The 18,153-nt window shown below is 40.6% G+C and overlaps 1 protein-coding gene and 1 long non-coding RNA gene across 2 annotated transcripts in view; one reads left to right on the forward strand and one right to left on the reverse strand.

Annotated features, from left to right (window-relative positions):
* Positions 1–18,153, forward strand: part of LOC138764018 (sorbin and SH3 domain-containing protein 2-like) — a 555,886-nt gene that overhangs the window by 102,639 nt on the left and 435,094 nt on the right. The gene's annotated exons all lie outside the window — the stretch shown is intronic.
* Positions 5,674–18,153, reverse strand: part of LOC138764107 (uncharacterized) — a 63,673-nt gene continuing 51,193 nt past the window's right edge. The window contains exons 2-3 of the long non-coding RNA XR_011357988.1: positions 7,821–7,974; positions 5,674–6,615 (exon numbers count right to left, since the gene is read on the reverse strand). This is a non-coding gene — a long non-coding RNA (uncharacterized lncRNA). The remainder of the gene's footprint in view (positions 6,616–7,820; positions 7,975–18,153) is intronic.

Here is an 18,153-nt window from a genome sequence, read left to right on the forward strand (position 1 = left end):
AAAAGTTTGAAAACCACTGTTTTAATCATACCTAATTTTCTCGTTATGTGCACGGTTTCATAACTCTAAAGGAAATGAGCCAATGACAATTTTTCTCAAGCAAAATATTTCAGTAACAATTGGTTCTAGAGAAGTGATTCTTAACCTTCCCTTTCCACTCACATACCACCTTAAGCAATCCCTTACTAATCACAGAGCATCTATGGCATAGGAATTACAAAGTGGTATGTGAGTGGAAAGAAAAAGGTTGAGAATCACTGGTTTACACCCTGCATGTGCATGTATCTATCTCAAAACCTCTTAAACACGCTATTTTATCTGCGTGCACCATTATCACTGGTAGCCTGGTAAAAACCCCACATCTTCTTAAACTGTCCACCTCCCACCTTAAACACATGTGACATTTTTACCCTGGGATAAAGGTTCTGTCTGCCCTATCAATGATCCTCACAATTTTATATGAATTTTCATCATATCTCCCCTCACACCCTGGCGTTCCAGAGAAAACAGCCCAGATTTGTCCAATCTCTCCTTATAGATCATACCCTCCAATCGAGACAATATCTTCTATACCCTTTCCAAAGCCTTCATGTACTTCTAGTCATGGATCAAATAGAATTCCACACAATACTCTTAAGTGTGGCCTAACCAAGATTTTATAAAGCTGTAGCATGACATCCTTACTTTTAAACTCAAAGTCTTGTCCTATGAAGGCAAACATACTAAATTCTTTTTTTACCCACTCTATTTTTTTCTGTAGCCACAGAATCTATGGACCTGAACCCAGATCCCTCAGCACAAAGTACCACAGCTCACTTTTGCTTCGGGATAAAATTCATATGCACCTATACTTTATAGATCAGCTTACCCTGAGGGATCTTTTCAAATGCCTTATGAAAGTCCACGTGGATTATATCCACTACCCTACTTTTGTCAGCCACCTTCATCACCTCCTCAAAATATTCCAATTTGTATGACATGACTTGCCCCACAGAAAGCCATGCTGACTGTTCCTAATCTGACCTTTTCAAATGTGCATAAATCCTTTCCCTAATTATCCTGAACAATAGTTTATCTAATACTGATATCACGTTCACTGGCCTATCATTTACTAGACCATCTATATTGCACTTCTTGATAAAGGTACAACATTGGCTACTCTCTAATTCTATGGGACCTCGCTCATTGTAATCGAAGGTCTAAATATCTTTCTCAAGCCTCTAGAAATCTCTTCATTTGCAAATTTCAATAAGGTGGAATAGATCCTCGCCGGTCTCGGAGACTTAACAATCTTCAAAAGACTCACCATCATCAATTTCCTGATTTCTTAAGGAATTTTCCTTGTTGATTCAATCTTTCTCAGCTCTTGCTTTTAAGTCTCAACTTTCTTGAGGCAGCTGGAAATCAAATTAACAAATGCAGTGGCTGTCAAAGTGAAGGGAGGCAACCCTTCTGGGAGCCCTTATGGAATAGCCAACATTAGGGCGGCACAGTTAGTGTAGCAGTTAGCTCAACACTATTACAGTTACAGGGTTCGAATCTGACGCTGTCTGAAAGAAGTTTGTATATTGTCCTCATGTCTGCTTGGGTTTCCTCCGAGCACTCAGGTTTGCTCCCACCTTTCAAAACATATCGAGTTGTAGGCTAATTGAGATATTTGTGTGGCATGGGCTCGTGGGCCAAAAGGGTCTGTTACCGTGCTGTATGTTTAAATTTGTTTCTTAAAAGCAGACTGGCTAGCTCTTCCTTTTCCTGCCCCCATTAAGATCAGAAGTAGCCACATGTGAATCAGTTAGTTTCTGTACTAGATTATGTCCATTTTGTATCTCTGATTCAGTGCTGTTGGAATTTTAAAGCACTGTTAACCATTGCAAGATAGGCAACAATGTCATAATATTTTTTGACAGATGCAGCAGTTGGAAATTGTATCTTAATATTTTAATTCAGAGAGCTTTATTCTTTTATTGAGTAGATGGCAAAACTTCCTACACCAAGGTGAAGGAGAACTGCTTTCTCTGCATGACGGAGTTGCTGGTACAGTAGTTAAGTGGCACGGACAGACAACATAGTTGCATTTTTGAGGCATTGAGATTGATTGGTAGCTGATTTCTCAGAGTGAGTTGCGGCACCTACAGGGAGTTTCACTTCCTTTCATTCAATTATGCTATTTGGCTGTGATTTCCCTACCAATTGATGCCATCTGATCATTCAATATTTTTTGTCATTATTAGAAACTTGGAATATTTTAATTTGTCTGCATAATCCAAGTTGATAGTGATGTGCCGAACAACTCAGTTGGAGAACCATAATTTATTATCATTAAATTCTGTGTTTTGTGGCACCAGTACAGGGACAAAAAAAATTATAAATTACATTTTAAAAAAAATAGTGCAAAACGATGAGAAAAAGTGAAGTCTTGTCTGTGGTTCATTTTCCATTTAGAAATCTGTTTGCAGATTTGGTATTAAAAACACAACTCTGGAGAAACCCAGCAGGTCAAAAAGTGTCTTTTACATAGGAAAGATAAAAATACGTGACCAACATTTCAGTATACCTTGATGAATGGCTTAAGCCCGAAAACATCAGTTATATATTTTTATCTTTGCTATATGAAAGACAGTTTGACCTGCTGAGTTTCTCCAGCATTGTGTTTTTACTTCAATTGCGGTGTTTGCAGACTTTTGTGTTTTACAGCTTCTTTTGTACTGCTGGGTGTTCGTCTTTGGGCTCCTGCACCTCCTTCCTGATGGTAGCAGTCTGGTAATATCAAGGGGATCAGGACACATCTTGTGTGGTATCTGTCCTCCAACATTCAAAATAAATATGAAACCTAGTTGGTGAAGAAAGTGCCTGCACCAAATGAAGTAAAGATTTAAATGTGAGCTGAAAGATAATATCTTCAGTGTAATTGCTCGAGACAAGCCAGGGTCAGCACGTTTGGATTGATATCATTTTCTGTTTGAATTCAATAATGAGAGTAGAAAATAATAACTGTTCTGGGTCAGGAAGAAGAATAGTGAGGAAACCATAAAGTTGTTCTCTCTCGTTCGATCGAGGCAGCAAATGCTGAATTAAAACTGATTTCTATTGAATTTAAATTGCTCATTCATTCATTTATTTATTTAACTGAACAAGTGAGGAGCCTGCTAATCATTTGTTCAATAAAAGATGAATGCAGTTGTTAAATAGAGGCAAACTTTCTGGGTTTCCAAAGCCACAACATACAGAGCTGCAGGGATCTTCTGCTGGGTGAGAATGGGGCTAATCTATTTGACTCTCCCTCTCCCTCTCCCTCTCCCTCTCCCTCTCCCTCTCCCTCTCCCTCTCCCTCTCCCTCTCCCTCTCCCTCTCCCTCTCCCGGGGCACGGGTCAAGCGGAGAAGGGCTGAGACCTCTAAATCAGTACCCACACACACAATCAGAACTTAATGTCATTAAATTCCGTGTTTGCGGCAGCATCAGTGCAAACATTCATTATAACTATCTTACAACATTCACTGATTATTCAGGAATCAGATGGCAGCGGGGAAGAAGCTGTCCTTGTTCCATTGAGTGCTCATCTTTAGGATACCCACTCTCTCCAACTTGCTCACTCACCACTCGTTCTCTTGTCCACTTGCTAGCTCACATGTTCACTCATTCAATCAGTCAGTCATTCACTTGTTCTCCCACTCACTCCCTCATGGACTCACTCACTCCCTAATACAGCAGTTTCTGTGATCCTGTCCCTATCATGCTGGAAGGAGTATCAGGTTCGGTGGGTTCACAGAGAGACAAGTCTGGACACAAGTGTTACAATCACAGGTAACTTTAATTAACACACAGGAGACAAATGGAAGAATGTTAAACGGTACTTGATTACTATTTCACTTTAAGTAACAATATAGACATTCACTTCAGACCTAGGTTGGACTCCGACAATAGTGAACCTATACTCGACACGCACACGCTCTTGAGCACACACGCTACAAAAAGAGTCTCTTACCTATACTCGGTTCCCTTCAACAGGGTTGTGGCTCTCTGCCAGTATCGATCTATTGTGATACTCTGACTCAGCTTCAGTGTGGTGCACACCTTACCCACAACACTTCCAGCAATGTCCACAGTAGCAATCTGGCATGGAGCAGCGTCCAGGGCTCGGACAATGAGGCAGGGAACGAGAATGTGCTGGGCGTTGGTGTTATATACAGTTCTAATCTGTGCTTTTAGCCAATAATGACTCTAGGTGATTTAAATTAGCCAATGACAAGGTGTGCACTAATGGATGGCCGGAGTCCAACCTTGATTGACAGGTGATATGACTTCTAAATAAGTTTCAGATGGGGAGAACATGTGACCACCCACAATACACATCTTCCAGACAAGCTGGGAGGCAACATTTCCTCCTCACACAACAGTCCCCCACACTATTTATGTTAATTTTCAATTTACAGAAAATTTGAAGAACAATTTGATTTACAGAACAATTTATGGGTGTGAAACTTTTCCTGTCCCGGGGACTGACTATTGCTCCATTAATTATGCATCATTTATTACCAAAATGGCTGACTGACCACAGTCACCTGATATCTGCATTTTACAGTTATCAATGACATGGCATTACTGTAACAACAAAGGATATTTTTCCATTTTTATCAACAGCTTCCATTGAGCTGATAAACTTTAGAAATGACTTGGTGTATATTCCTACATACCTCACATGGAAGTCTATGGAGACAAATAAATGCCCAGTTTAGTTAACATTCCCCATGTTCTTCACTTCATAACCCTAAAATCAATACTAATGATTTGTGCATCTAGTCATGGCTAAAGGGCAGGCCTTCAACTACAAGGGCACGCTAAAAGTAAGGGATCCATTATTTGGATAAATCTGAAGCATTTACGATCTGTTTCCAAATTGAACCATCCTGTCTTGTAATTAAAGTTTATGGCATTATGGAAAGAAGTCTGAGAAGCAGCTTTTTACAGAGGAAAGTGCTTGAAGTCAAAAGATCCTTCTTGGAGTGGGTTTCTTTAATATAGGTCAATCATCCTGTGTCATTTAGATGAAACCACTGAAGATTGCCACCAGCACAGAAAGAGATGCTGGCCCAATATATGCTGGGAATGTTGGCTCATTAAATGACATAATGAAAATGGAGATCTTTTTCACCTTTGTATTTGTCGTTGCTCTCCAGATGAGCTATTGAATTAGCGCTGCTCCTCCTCAACTATTTTCTTCAGTTGTATCAACTTAGCTATTTCTATAAATACTGACATTGCTTTAAACCACCCAGGTCAATTGTATGACATCTATTTTATTTTTTTTAAAACTTGGGCCAAAAGACATCCCCGTACATTTTGAAGGGTGGGAGGAAACCAGAGCACCCAGAGGAAGCCCATTCATGCAAGGGGAGAATGGACAAACTCCCTACAGACCGCACCGGATTAAAACCCGCATTGCTGGTGCTATAACAGCATCACTCTAACCACTCCGCTCTTTTTCAAGTTCAGGTGGAGCAACACTCAAAGAGTTTACCCTGCGGTGACTTCCTGGATTTTCTACACTTCTCTGGCCAGGATCCTTTATTGTAAAGTCAATCCTCAGTGCTCCACCACCCATTGCAATCATCTAAAATTGAGGCGTAATTTTATTCACCTCCAGTTCAAGTAACTGCAGTGCTGGTGGCATCTTTGTCGTTACTCACCTAACTGGCTGGCCTGTTTTAGGTGAGTATAGACACCTTCATAATCAGAAGAAATGCCCCATTTATTGAGGTCGCACATCCCTTTTCTTCATGTCTTTCAAAGAGCCAAAGAAAAACAGTGGCATCTGAAGGCTTGTGTGGCACCAGAGAGATCATACACACTGTTACCACACTCCTCATTGGGTTTAGATCAGAGATTCTCCAACTTGCCAATGGCCTCACGGAGCTGATACGTCCTGTGTGGTTGGGGGTGGCGGCGGGGGATTGGGGTTTGATGGAGGGGGCAAACGTTCAATGTTCCTGGAGAAATGGGATCATGGAACATACAATATCGAACAGTACAGTTCAGGAACGGGCCGCATTTGAAACTCAAATCAAACTAAAACTCTGCTGCTTGCACATGATATCTTTCCATTTCTTTATATTCATCCACCTAGAAGCCCCATAAAAACTACTGTTGAATGCAGCATCTATACTTTAACAAGTTGTCTGGCTCCAGGCCTGTGTACAAAGTGGTGCAGTGTTCACCTGCAGTGATCAGAATCAGTTGGCCAACAATGAAACAGTGCTTTGGTATCTGCCACAATGCTCCCTGTTATGCACATCCAGCCACATTATTCCCTTTTCACAGGAGAAGTTGGGACATAAAATAAATAACAAAAATAGCACATGTATTGACTACTTGACTGAAGGGGGGACAAAAGAGCATGAGCAGGGAGGAATGGGCCCTTTAATACGTTAATAGATTTTTCTGAGGCTGTCAGAGGTGCTGATGGAGTTGATGAAGGAAGGCTGGTTTGCATGTACTGTGTTTACACATCTCTCCAGTTTCTAGTGATCTTATGCAGTTTAGTAGTAAGGTGTGATACATCTGGACAGGATTCTTTCAATGGTAAGAGAGCTGGGAACATGCTCAACTTCTCAGCCTGCTGAGAAATTAGAAAAAATCAAATCAATTGCTTTGATTGAAGCTCAGTAAAGAATACAAACTTCCCTGCCTTCCATGGACTCCATCTCCCAGCACAGAGGAAACGACTGAAGACCCATACACCCCAGGCATGCTCTCTTCTCCCTCCTCCCTCCGGGGAGGTCTAAAGTGTAAAAGCACTCACCAAAAGGCTAACAAATGGTTTATTCCCTGCAACCATCAAGCTCCTGATTAAACATTCCAACAGTGCTATCAAGCTGCCCTTACTTAGTGCAATTGGTCTTCCTTTTCATTGCAATCTGATACTCTTTAAACTGTACTCTGTACATGGCTGTATGAATGTGAGAGATAATAGCAGAACAACAAATAAACTTGAACCTGAATGAGTATACATTTACAATAAGATAGATAAATTAACAGTACCAAGAACCACATATGAATATGATCTTACAGCAATTACAGAGAGATGGTTCCAAAAAATAGTGGACACAGCCCAGGTCATCACTGGCATAACCCTCCCCACAATTGAGAACATCTACAGGGAATATTGCCATTGGAGAACAGCAGCAATCATCAAGGATCCACACAACCCAGCACACTCTCTGTTCTTGCTGCCACCACCAGCAGGACAGAGATATTGGTGCCATAGGACTCAACCCACCAGGTTCAGGAATAGCAGGCATCCCTCCACTATAAGACTCCTCAGCAACAAACTCGCTCAGGGACTTATTTAAAGACACTTAGTTTTACATTATGAGAATACAATTTGCATAATTAGGAAACCAAAATTGGTGGTATAGAGGGAAGGGAAGAAGGTTATTTGAGGTTACAACTAGATCTAGATCAACAGGGTAATTGGGCCAAGGAATGGCTGATGGAATTTAACTCGGACATGTGCAAAGTATTGTACATTGATAGATTAAACCAGGGAAGGACTCACACAGTGATAATAGAGCACTGAAGAGGGTTGCAGAACAGAAGCACAGGTACATAATTCCCTGAGGGTGGTGACACAGATGGGACAGGTGGTGAAGGAAATGTTTCATTGGTTAGGCCATTAAGTAAAGGAGCAAGAATGTCATGTTATAGGTAGCCAAGAAATTGGTGACATTTCCCATGAAGTATTGAGCGTAGTTCTGGAAACCAACTATTGGAAGGATAGCATTAAGCTGGAAAAGGTGCAGAAAAGATTCACGAAAATGTTACCTGATCAGGCGGGCTTGAACTAAAAGTAGAGGATGGGACTTTTCTCCTTGCAGCATCAGAGACTGTGGGATTCTTTTCAGGCTGGAGGAGATGTAACCAATGGAGCCTTCTGGGTGAGTTTTTGGCCTTCAATTGTTTATATTTACTTCGTGAACTGGTGGAGAGAATAAAGACAATAAAGGTATCCAAATTTTCCAATGATACAAAAAAAAGGGTAGAAGTGCATGTTGTGACAAGGATATTGTGATTTTCCAATGGAAAAAGGCCTGGCACATGACTCTCAACATGGGTAGGTGGGAGGTCAAGCACTTTAGTCAAGGGAATCAAACTGCAGATTATCGAAAAGAATAGAGATTACAAATGAGTGAGGTTCAGAGGGATCTATGTAGTCTAGAGCATGAATCACAAAAATTTAGCAGGGAGGTCAAAAAAGAAGTTAAAAAGACAAATTACATCCCCCAGAGATGAGGGGGTTAGCCTGTGAGGAGAGATTCAATCATTTGGAACAGTACTTGCTGGAATTTAGAAGAATGAAAGGGGATCTTATGGAAACATAAAAAATTATGGAAGGCATAGTTAAGATAGAGGCAGATAAGTTGTTTACATTGGTAGGGGAGACCAGACTAGGGGATATTGCCTCAAGATTCAGGGTTGTAACTTAGGACATAGATGAGGAGGAACTGCTTTTCCCAGAGAGTGGTGAATCTATGGAATTTGCTGCCCATTGAAGCAGTGGAGGTGACCTCAGTAAATATATATAAGACAAGGTTGGATAGATTTTTACATAAAAGGTGAACTAATGGATAGGGGGAAAAGGCAGATAGGTGGATATGACCTATCATTAGATCTCGGCTGCACTATTTCATCAGATGCAAGGATCGACAATGAGATAGACAACAGACTCGCCAAGGCAAATAGCGCCTTTGGAAGACTACACAAAAGAGTCTGGAAAAACAACCAACTGAAAAACCTCACAAAGATAAGCGTATACAGAGCCGTTGTCATACCCACACTCCTGTTCGGCTCCGAATCATGGGTCCTCTACCGGCATCACCTACGGCTCCTAGAACGCTTCCACCAGCGTTGTCTCCGCTCCATCCTCAACATCCATTGGAGCGCTTTCATCCCTAACGTCGAAGTACTCGAGATGGCAGAGGTCGACAGCATCGAGTCCACGCTGCTGAAGATCCAGCTGCGCTGGATGGGTCACGTCTCCAGAATGGAGGACCATCGCCTTCCCAAGATTGTGTTATATGGCGAGCTCTCCACTGGCCACCGTGACAGAGGTGCACCAAAGAAAAGGTACAAGGACTGCCTAAAGAAATCTCTTGGTGCCTGCCACATTGACCACCGCCAGTGGGCTGATATCGCCTCAAACCGTGCATCTTGGCGCCTCACAGTTTGGCGGGCAGCAACCTCCTTTGAAGAAGACCGCAGAGCCCACCTCACTGACAAAAGGCAAAGGAGGAAAAACCCAACACCCAACCCCAACCCACCAATTTTCCCCTGCAGCCGCTGCAACCGTGTCTGCCTGTCCCGCATCGGACTTGTCAGCCACAAACGAGCCTGCAGCTGACGTGGACTTTTACCCCCTCCATAAATCTTCGTCCGCGAAGCCAAGCCAAAGAGAAAAGATCAGCCATGAGCTCATTAAATGGCAGAGCAGGCTTGAAGGGCTGAATTGCCTACTCCTGCTCCTATTTCTTATGTTCTTTTATTGTGAAGAGGTTGCAGTTTAAGAATGGAATGATAGAATCAAGAAGATGGTTGTGTTATAGTGGCACAATGTTTTGTTGAGTCCACACCTGGAATCTAGACACAGTTTTTGTCCTCTCTCCTAAAACAGGATACAGTAGGATTGAAAGACATCCAAAGGAGATTCACCAGGCTAACCAACACAAGAACTGTATATGCTGGCATCTATGAGCAAACAATGCGAATCTGAAGAGACTGAATAGGTCAGGCATCATCTGTGGAGTGAAATGATCAGTCAGTATTTCAGGTAGGGGCTCTTTATTTTAGTACTGGACTTATTTTAATGCATTTCTACTGAGAAAATGCCAGGCAAGGTGCAGTTTGAGTCAATGAATGATGTTGCTGCGCTATATTATTAACAGTTAGAAATATTGTGATAGGCTTAAAGGGTAATGTTTCTTCCTCTTACAAGAGAGATATTATTATTTGATTTATCAGCAAGCAGATGTTGACAGGAATATTAACTGCAACCACTTCTGGGGAAGCTTCTAAGGTCAATAAAGAACGATGATGTGCACATGTAAAGGCTTGACAAGAGGAATCAGGGTTGAACATTTAATTTTAGCATGCATATCAGTTTGTAACTGCATTTTGAATTGGATACGGTGTCCTTTAAAAGCCATTAACATGATTAAGACAGGAAAGAGAATGATATCACAGTGTTTGAAATGCCATAAAATGTGTATCATAGCTAAGCAGTGAGACACTATTAGACTGAGCATCTAAACAAGTAATCATGCCATAACAGGAAAAATATTGTAAACAAGCTTATGCCTTGTAGTAGAATTTAGCGCTCTCAGAGCAGTAGCCATTAACAGATACTGAATGCTGTAGTGAGAAGACATTCTCAGTTTCGCTTGCCCCATGGGTTGAATTACAGAAGTAGAAAATAAATCTGTTTGCATTGACATGTGTCTGCTTTCACAAAAAGGGACCTTTCCACACCCGTTGAGCCGAGTATCTCCACAGAAGTACGAAAAGATGTCAATGAAGCATTTGACAGGATGTGATGGTTTGAATTTTGTAGTGAAGAGAATGGAGGTCATCGATGTTTATCATTATTAGAGTGTTAGTTTTTAAACTTGTCCAATATCTTTCAGACCCTACACAAAGATCATGAATTTGGTTACTAAATTGCCCCGCTCCTTTAAAAGAATGTCTTTATGGCGGCTTGTCATTGAATTAGCTTTGAAATACTTTTCACAAGCAATGGTGTCACACTAAATTGATACCTATACTCTTATCTTGCCAGGCTTTTTCATACAGTATAAATATATTTTTAACATCTTAATTAATGACCAGTAACCTCTGAAAATAGACTTCCACAGGCATAGACAAAAAGGGGCACATTTTTCACACAGAAGATGGTGGGTATATGGAACAAGCTGTCAGAGGACATGGTATTGGTGAGTACAGTTTTCACATTCAGGTAGGATAGGAAAGCCTTAGGGCTGAATGCAGTCAAATGGGACAAGCTTTGATAAACGATTTGGTTGGCATGGACAAGTTGGTGCAAAGATTTGTAAGAAGTGAGATTGGACTGTGAATCAAAGAAGTTTTCTGAACTTACACACATATTACATACACGTGCGCTTAGAATTAGAAGGGGGTTAATAGTAATAAGTTAAAGTTTGATCCTCTTTTCATGTTTAAAGATAGTTAAAAGCAACTTTTGTTTAAGTAACCATTTGCTTTGGTGAATTTCTATTGCTGCTGGGTTTTGGGGTCCTCTGTGCTCATAACATTGGGCCATCTAGTTTAATTCTGACTGCTTCACAATCCCATGTAGTTGCCCTCGCCTCCCTTATCGCTAGAAGGGCCATATTAATGAAATGGAAAGATGCTGTCCCTCCCATTCAGACTCAATGGTTGTCTGGTATGACTTTGGAAAAAAATTAGATGTTCCACTAGCGAACTGAATCTTAATTTTGTTTCCTTATGGAGTTCTTAAATATTTTCATAATTTTTAAAATTAATTAACTGTTGGTTTTTGACCACATTGATTGCCTTCCTTTTTATTATCAGGTAGTGGACTGTTTAAGCTTAGCTTAAAGTGTATAATGTTTTTTTTTAGTTTTTTTTTGTTAATTCTTTTCAATGTCTTCTTCTTTGGCTTGGCTTCGCGGACGAAGATTTATGGAGGGGTAATGTCCACATCAGCTGCAGGCTCGTTTGTGGCTGACAAGTCTGATGCGGGACAGGCAGACATGGTTGCAGCGGTTGCAAGGGAAAATTGGTGGGTTGGGGTTGGGTGTTGGGTTTTTCCTCCTTTGTCTTTTGTCAGTGAGGTGGGCTCTGCGGTCTTCTTCAAAGGAGGTTGCTGCCCGCCGAACTGTGAGGCGCCAAGATGCACGGTTTGAGGCGATATCAGCCCACTGGTGGTGGTCAATGTGGCAGGCACCAAGAGATTTCTTTAGGCAGTCCTTGTACCTCTTCTTTGGTGCACCTCTGTCACGGTGGCCAGTGGAGAGCTCGCCATATAACACAATCTTGGGAAGGCGATGGTCCACCATTCTGGAACGTAGGTCATAACACCATTTTTATTATTATATGAAGATTTGTTAATACTTTATTATTATGTACATATGTAACATTTACTTAATGAAACCAATAAAAATATTGAAAAATAAAAGATTTTTGGGCTGAATTTTAACTTTCAAAAGTGAGCAGGTAATGGTTTTCTTGAGTAAACAAAGAGAACCTGAAGAGATTCAATGGGTTAGGCAGCATCCATGGAGAGAAAATGTCACCAATGTTTTAGATTAGGACCCTTTGTCAAGACAAAAGCGAGAAGGAGAGATTGCAAATATCAAAAGGGGGAGCTGGGAATGGATACTGGACTAATGAAGAAGGGAGTGGTGGAGAGTAAGGTAGAGGAAGAGAAAAGTAGAACAGGAACAGGTAAAGGACAAATCGAGAATTGAGGTGGGAGTAACCTGAACTTGCAAAACTCAATGTTCATGCCATTGGGTTCTCCAGGAATATCATATGTTCCTTATGTTTGGATTCTCTCAGAGGTTAAAATTTATAGAACCTAAAGCCAGAAACTTTCTCTCCTCATCCAATTCAAACAACGACCTGGATTATTAAAAGCAAAATGAGAGGGTATTAACAAATTTGTTGGATGAGGACTACCTGCCTTTACTTTGATTTTGCTTTCAACCATGAATCTCTGGAACCTGGCAGCTGAAAGAAAGCAAGAAAGCCCTGAGATGAGTGCATTTCCAGCATAGATTGTGTCCCTGAGAAGTGTGGGAAAGTTTTCTCCAGGCCTAACAAGCTTGCAGAAACCATGATTCCCAAGGCCATCCATTTGAGGTTCCTGGTTTGTCTCAGATAACCTGATTGGATCTAACCACTATCTGATGCCAAATAAATCATGTGTTCCCCTCACTGCCACCAGTGTGATCAGAAACTCCCTGTATCTAACATGATAACATGATAATGAGCTCACCCTTACCTTCTGCAATCTGTCCGAATCCCCCACTACAAATGCCTGGATACAAAGCAGTTCAGCTGTAAACTAACATATCAGGGGGTTATGTCCAAGAGATATTCAACCTGTCACTTACAATGTTTGTGGGCCGGATATATTGGAGAGAGAGAGAAAAAAAATGAGAGAACCTCAGCAGTTGAAGAACTGCAGAACATTTGGGTAATCAATTCTTCGAGGTTTTAAAAACTCACTGCATACAAAAGATTCTCCCTCACACTGTTGCATTTTTGCAACAAATCACCTCTAATCTGTGTTACAATTGCTCTTTCCAGCATATACATCACATCATTACCATAGTACTTCCCTATTGGCGATCATACCATTATATCTATACTTGTAATTAATCACGACTTGTATGAAGCATGACTAATCTGTTTACAAGAGAGGGGAGCAGAGCATGGGCAATAAGTCTTTCATTTGAAATCACTATGAATCATAGCAAGATATATTTCTTCTTGTCTTGAAATACAAGCTCTCTCTTTAACAAAATGTGCCTATTGCAATATTTTCTCAACACTTTATTATCCCTGATCATTAAAACTCCATGGTGTTATAGTTGTTCTATTTGGACATTTTCATCATAATGTTGAGCACTGGTTGAGATTTATTGATGCCTTGAAAACTGAATGCAATGCTTAACTGTCAGTGAAGGAAAGTGTGATAGATGCCGCTTTTAATTTGGAGATTAATTGCCATATTCTAATTGGATTCTCAACCGCTAATTTGAGCAAATGACAGGCTCATTATTTATGCCACTTAGTTGGGTGGACTGATGATTCTTCATTTTTAGCTTTAAAGGAAGCAACCTGACCAATTAAATTTGCAGGATTTTGTACAGTCTAATTCCAACACTAAAGCATGCTCCTTTGAGGAACAGTCAATGGAGCTGCAGTGCTCTGATGGGGGAATTGCCAAAATCCTCAAACTTTGAAGCAACCTGTCTAGTTGATTTACTTATGTTTATAATTAGGAAGCTGTTGCAGGAAAAACTCACTTTGAAGCAGATTTATTATATGCACTTAACCACATCGACCCATCTTCACATTTCATTATGGTCACATTTTACATTTTTCATCCTGTTGATGTAATCAATGTTATTTTGCCACATAAGCACCAAATATTTGGAACTGCACTGGGAGTTAGTGCTTTATATGAGGTTTTCCTGTCCCTCTAGATTACAGTAGAGTCCTATTATCAGAACCATTGTGATAAAGACCTTTTTTTAATCATTCAGAAGAAAGACTTTCCCTAAATTTATCAACCTCACTATCTCCCTTTCCTCCACAAGATGTTCTTAATGAAGGGAAAAGATCAAGGTTCAAGATTCCTTTATTATCTTGTACATAAATACACAAAGTTTGTGTGCCATAAAGTCACACAAAGACACACCACGAGCCTGGCATCCTCACCAATAAGAGAAAGAGAAGCAAAAGGTGTCCCTTCAGAGATACTAAGTATCCATGGATTTGCCTCCTGTGCTCCTGTAACCTCTGCAAATGCACAGTAGTCCTTCCATTGCAGTGGTGAACACGAGTTCCTGCTTCTGAACCTCCGACAGGATTAGGAAGCTGCTAACACCCAAGCCCCCTCACAAATCCTGGTCCCAATAGCTGATTCCATCAGCCCACAGCTGAGTGTGGTCTCCAAGCCCCTCATTGCTCTGCTGCTGTCATCTGTTTCCCAGTCAGGTCTTCTCCTCATTAAGGTGGTGTTCTCCCTCTCTGGTGCACTGTGTTGGTCCGCTAATCTCCAAGACACTGTACCTCTTATAGACTGCTGCCAAGTATAGGTGCTGCCATCTTGTGCACAGACCTCCATGGGCTCACTGATTTAAAAATACACACTGCCATCCCTTTTTACAGGCTGCTTAAAACCTTACTATTGGCATAATGACTAGACAGTAGGGACCCTGTACTCTTTTCAGAGATTCTACAACCTTCCCAAAATGGGGCAATTTCAGTCTTGAAATGTGGCTAAATCAAAGTTTTATTTATTGTAACTGAAAAATTACTTCCTTACTCATATGATCAATTCCCTGATCAGGGAAGCATGCCATTCATCTTCTTTACCACCCTATCTCATTGTGTCGCCAGTTTCAAAGACTTCCAAGAGCCCTCTGCACATCAATGCTTTTAAGTGTCACATGCAAGCAAAATAGTTTTTGTTTCATCCTGTTCGGCAAAGGCATCCTGTGCTCCACTGTTCTGTGCTCCACTGTTCTGTGTTCCATTAGCTCTTTTTCAACGTTTTTGGTCATCAGTGCTAATAACTTCAATTGTTTCACATGGTCCAAGTTCACAATCCTCCCATTAAACAGGTGCTTTATAAAATTAAACTGAAATGTGACTTGATTTTTTTTGTTGTTGCTGCCATTGCTCACCATAATTGTTTGATTTTTGGAAAGCTATATAGCATGGATTGTAAGCTGGCTGTCTGTAGGACTCCCACTGATATTGTGTCAGGACCAATGTTAGTTTACTGAAGCAAAATACTTTATGTGAAAGGCTCCATTTCAACGATCTGTCATTAACTAAATGGATAGTCTTTATCAGTGAGTGATAATGAGATTTTAACCATGTTTCTTAAAATATGCATGAAGCTTGTTGGAAACAATTTTCATCAATATAGATCCTCTGGTGACGGTGCAAAATGATATGTTTAATCAACAGTCATCACATACTATTATTTAAGTGGATTTTGTGCAACAGCCTGCTGTTTTTGCAAAGTTGGCGTCATTCATGGGATAATTTTAGACCTTCTTGAATCAAAATATCAACAAGTGATGAAGCTATGTTAATAATGTTGAGAGTCGCATGCTGACAGGGCTTGTTACTGCATATTGCAATAACATGATTTTGGCTTTTGAAATTAACGTCCATATGGGGATGATTCCATTTATTTTTAATGAAACAAGTCATGCTTAAGTTTTAAGTTTAAGCTTATTTGTCACAAGGGTGGCATGTAGCAGTTAGCAAATTCTATTGCAGTGCCAGCGACCATGGTTCAAATCCTGCACTGTCTGTAAGGAGTTTGTACATTCTTCCCTTGTCTGCATAGGTTTTGTCTGGGTGCTCTGGTTTCCTCCCACGGTTCAAAAAGGTACTGGGGTTGTAGGTAATTGAGTGGCATGGGCTCGTGGGCTGAAAGGGCCCATTATCATGCTACATGTCAAAAAATTTTTTTACATTGAATTTAAATGATAACTTATACAGTGAAAAGAGTTCTTCCCCCTGCCATCTAACAGGTTAATTCTAAAATTTATACAGCCATATAAAGTAAAAGAGCACAATTTAGAGCAGAGAGTCACAGTGAAAAATAAATGGTCAATTAATACCAAACAAGGCAGCATGTTCATTCAGATACCTGACGGCTGTGGGGAAGATTCTATCTACGCTACAGGGTAGCTATCTACTGCTGTCTAAAGTCTCTAAAGTCTTGTCCCTGATGGTAGGAGGGAGAAGAATGTGTGTCTGGGTGTGATGGGTCCTTCAGTGGTGGGTCTTTCCTAGGCGATGGCAGATGTAGATGGAATTTTTTGGTGGGGGAGGGGATAGGGGAGGTTTCAATTATTTTCTGAGCTGTTGCTTCATTTTCTTCTGATCTTCAGCACAGCAGATTCCATACCACACTCAGCAAGGACAGTTTTGATGTAGAAGTCATTGAGGGACAAGGAGAACATGCTGAATTTACTTAGTCTTTGAGAATGTTGTGGTGTTGGTGTGTTTTATTGAGTCTATTGCAAAAAAAAACAAGTTGAGGAAATGAAGTCCACAGAGAGCTGAGAAGGTAAAAGATAACATCTCATGCAGTACACGCAGCATGAAGCTTAACTTTTAGTTTAGTATTGAAAGCATAGAGAATCTTACTTTAATCCCATACAATTCTGGATGATTTTCCATAAATGTATTTAACATTGCATCATTTCAATTCAAGTAATAAAAATTGGCAGAGAAGGCTGCATTCTCCATTAAAAATCCCTTGTTTTTGGAATCATAAGGCCTTTTTACAGTGGAAAAAAAAGTGAGTATAAAGGTGGATGTTCTCCACCTTCACCTCGCTGCACCTACGTTTATAAAAAGGCTGACAACGGATGCTGGATACGGACTCCAATCCTTCCAGGGAGTGATCTCACAGGTGAAGCGAGTTGCTCTACCTTGCTCCACAATGGCAATGCCGCTTTCAGGACATTGTGACCATGTAAAAGCGGTATCAGGGATCTAGAATTCATCAATGCTGGCTGACTATTGTTGGACACTGACACGAGAGGCATCAGATACTGCGTACAAATGGAAATCAGCAACAAAGAATTTTTAGGTCAGTTGAACTAACGTAATGTGTCAGCATCATCTGATTAAACATGCTAAATTCAATAAAAATTAATATAATGTTTCTCAAACTTCCTACATGATACAGCAAATCTTAAATTGTTTAAGTGTTCAGCTTGAAGTTAGCTAACTTAATTACCAATTTTTTTTTCAGGAAGCAAACCTTTTTGAAATATTTGTTTTCGATACTCTGGACACACTGTCTCTGTTCATCTCCTTTCCCCATCAGTAAGCTCTTGGGATCATTAATTTCTTTCTTGAACAGACTCAACAATTTTCTCCTTCCCTAATACTCTCATTTCCTTACTTTCATCAAATCTGGTGATTAATCCCATTTTCTGCAGATGAAATAGAAGGCATGGATGCTCACAAAGGCTTTCGATAGGCCTGTCTTTATGTTGACTATATGGAACAGTCTTTATTCCAAGCTGATTCCAGCACATCACCCTGTAGCGTAGATAAAAGCTCACACTGAACTAGAGGGAGAACTAATGCTTTTATTAGCTTACAACACAGGTAGGGTTCATGAGCAGGCTTCAGAGGGGTACTGGGTTTAGGCGGGAAACTAGGGTTATATAAGGTCCTCTGGGGGAGGAGCCAGGAGACTGGACCAGTTGTCAGTACAGTACACGTCTAGTGAATCCCAGTTCACTACACACCCCCTCCTCACTCTTCTTCTGCTTAATATATGACTGCATTGGTGCTGCCTCCTACATTTATTTAGAACTCATCAATTTTATCACCTTTGCCACCAACT

Source organism: Narcine bancroftii, chromosome 1 (genome assembly GCF_036971445.1).
Source record: "Narcine bancroftii isolate sNarBan1 chromosome 1, sNarBan1.hap1, whole genome shotgun sequence".
In the NCBI taxonomy this organism is placed as follows: Eukaryota; Metazoa; Chordata; class Chondrichthyes; order Torpediniformes; family Narcinidae; genus Narcine; species Narcine bancroftii.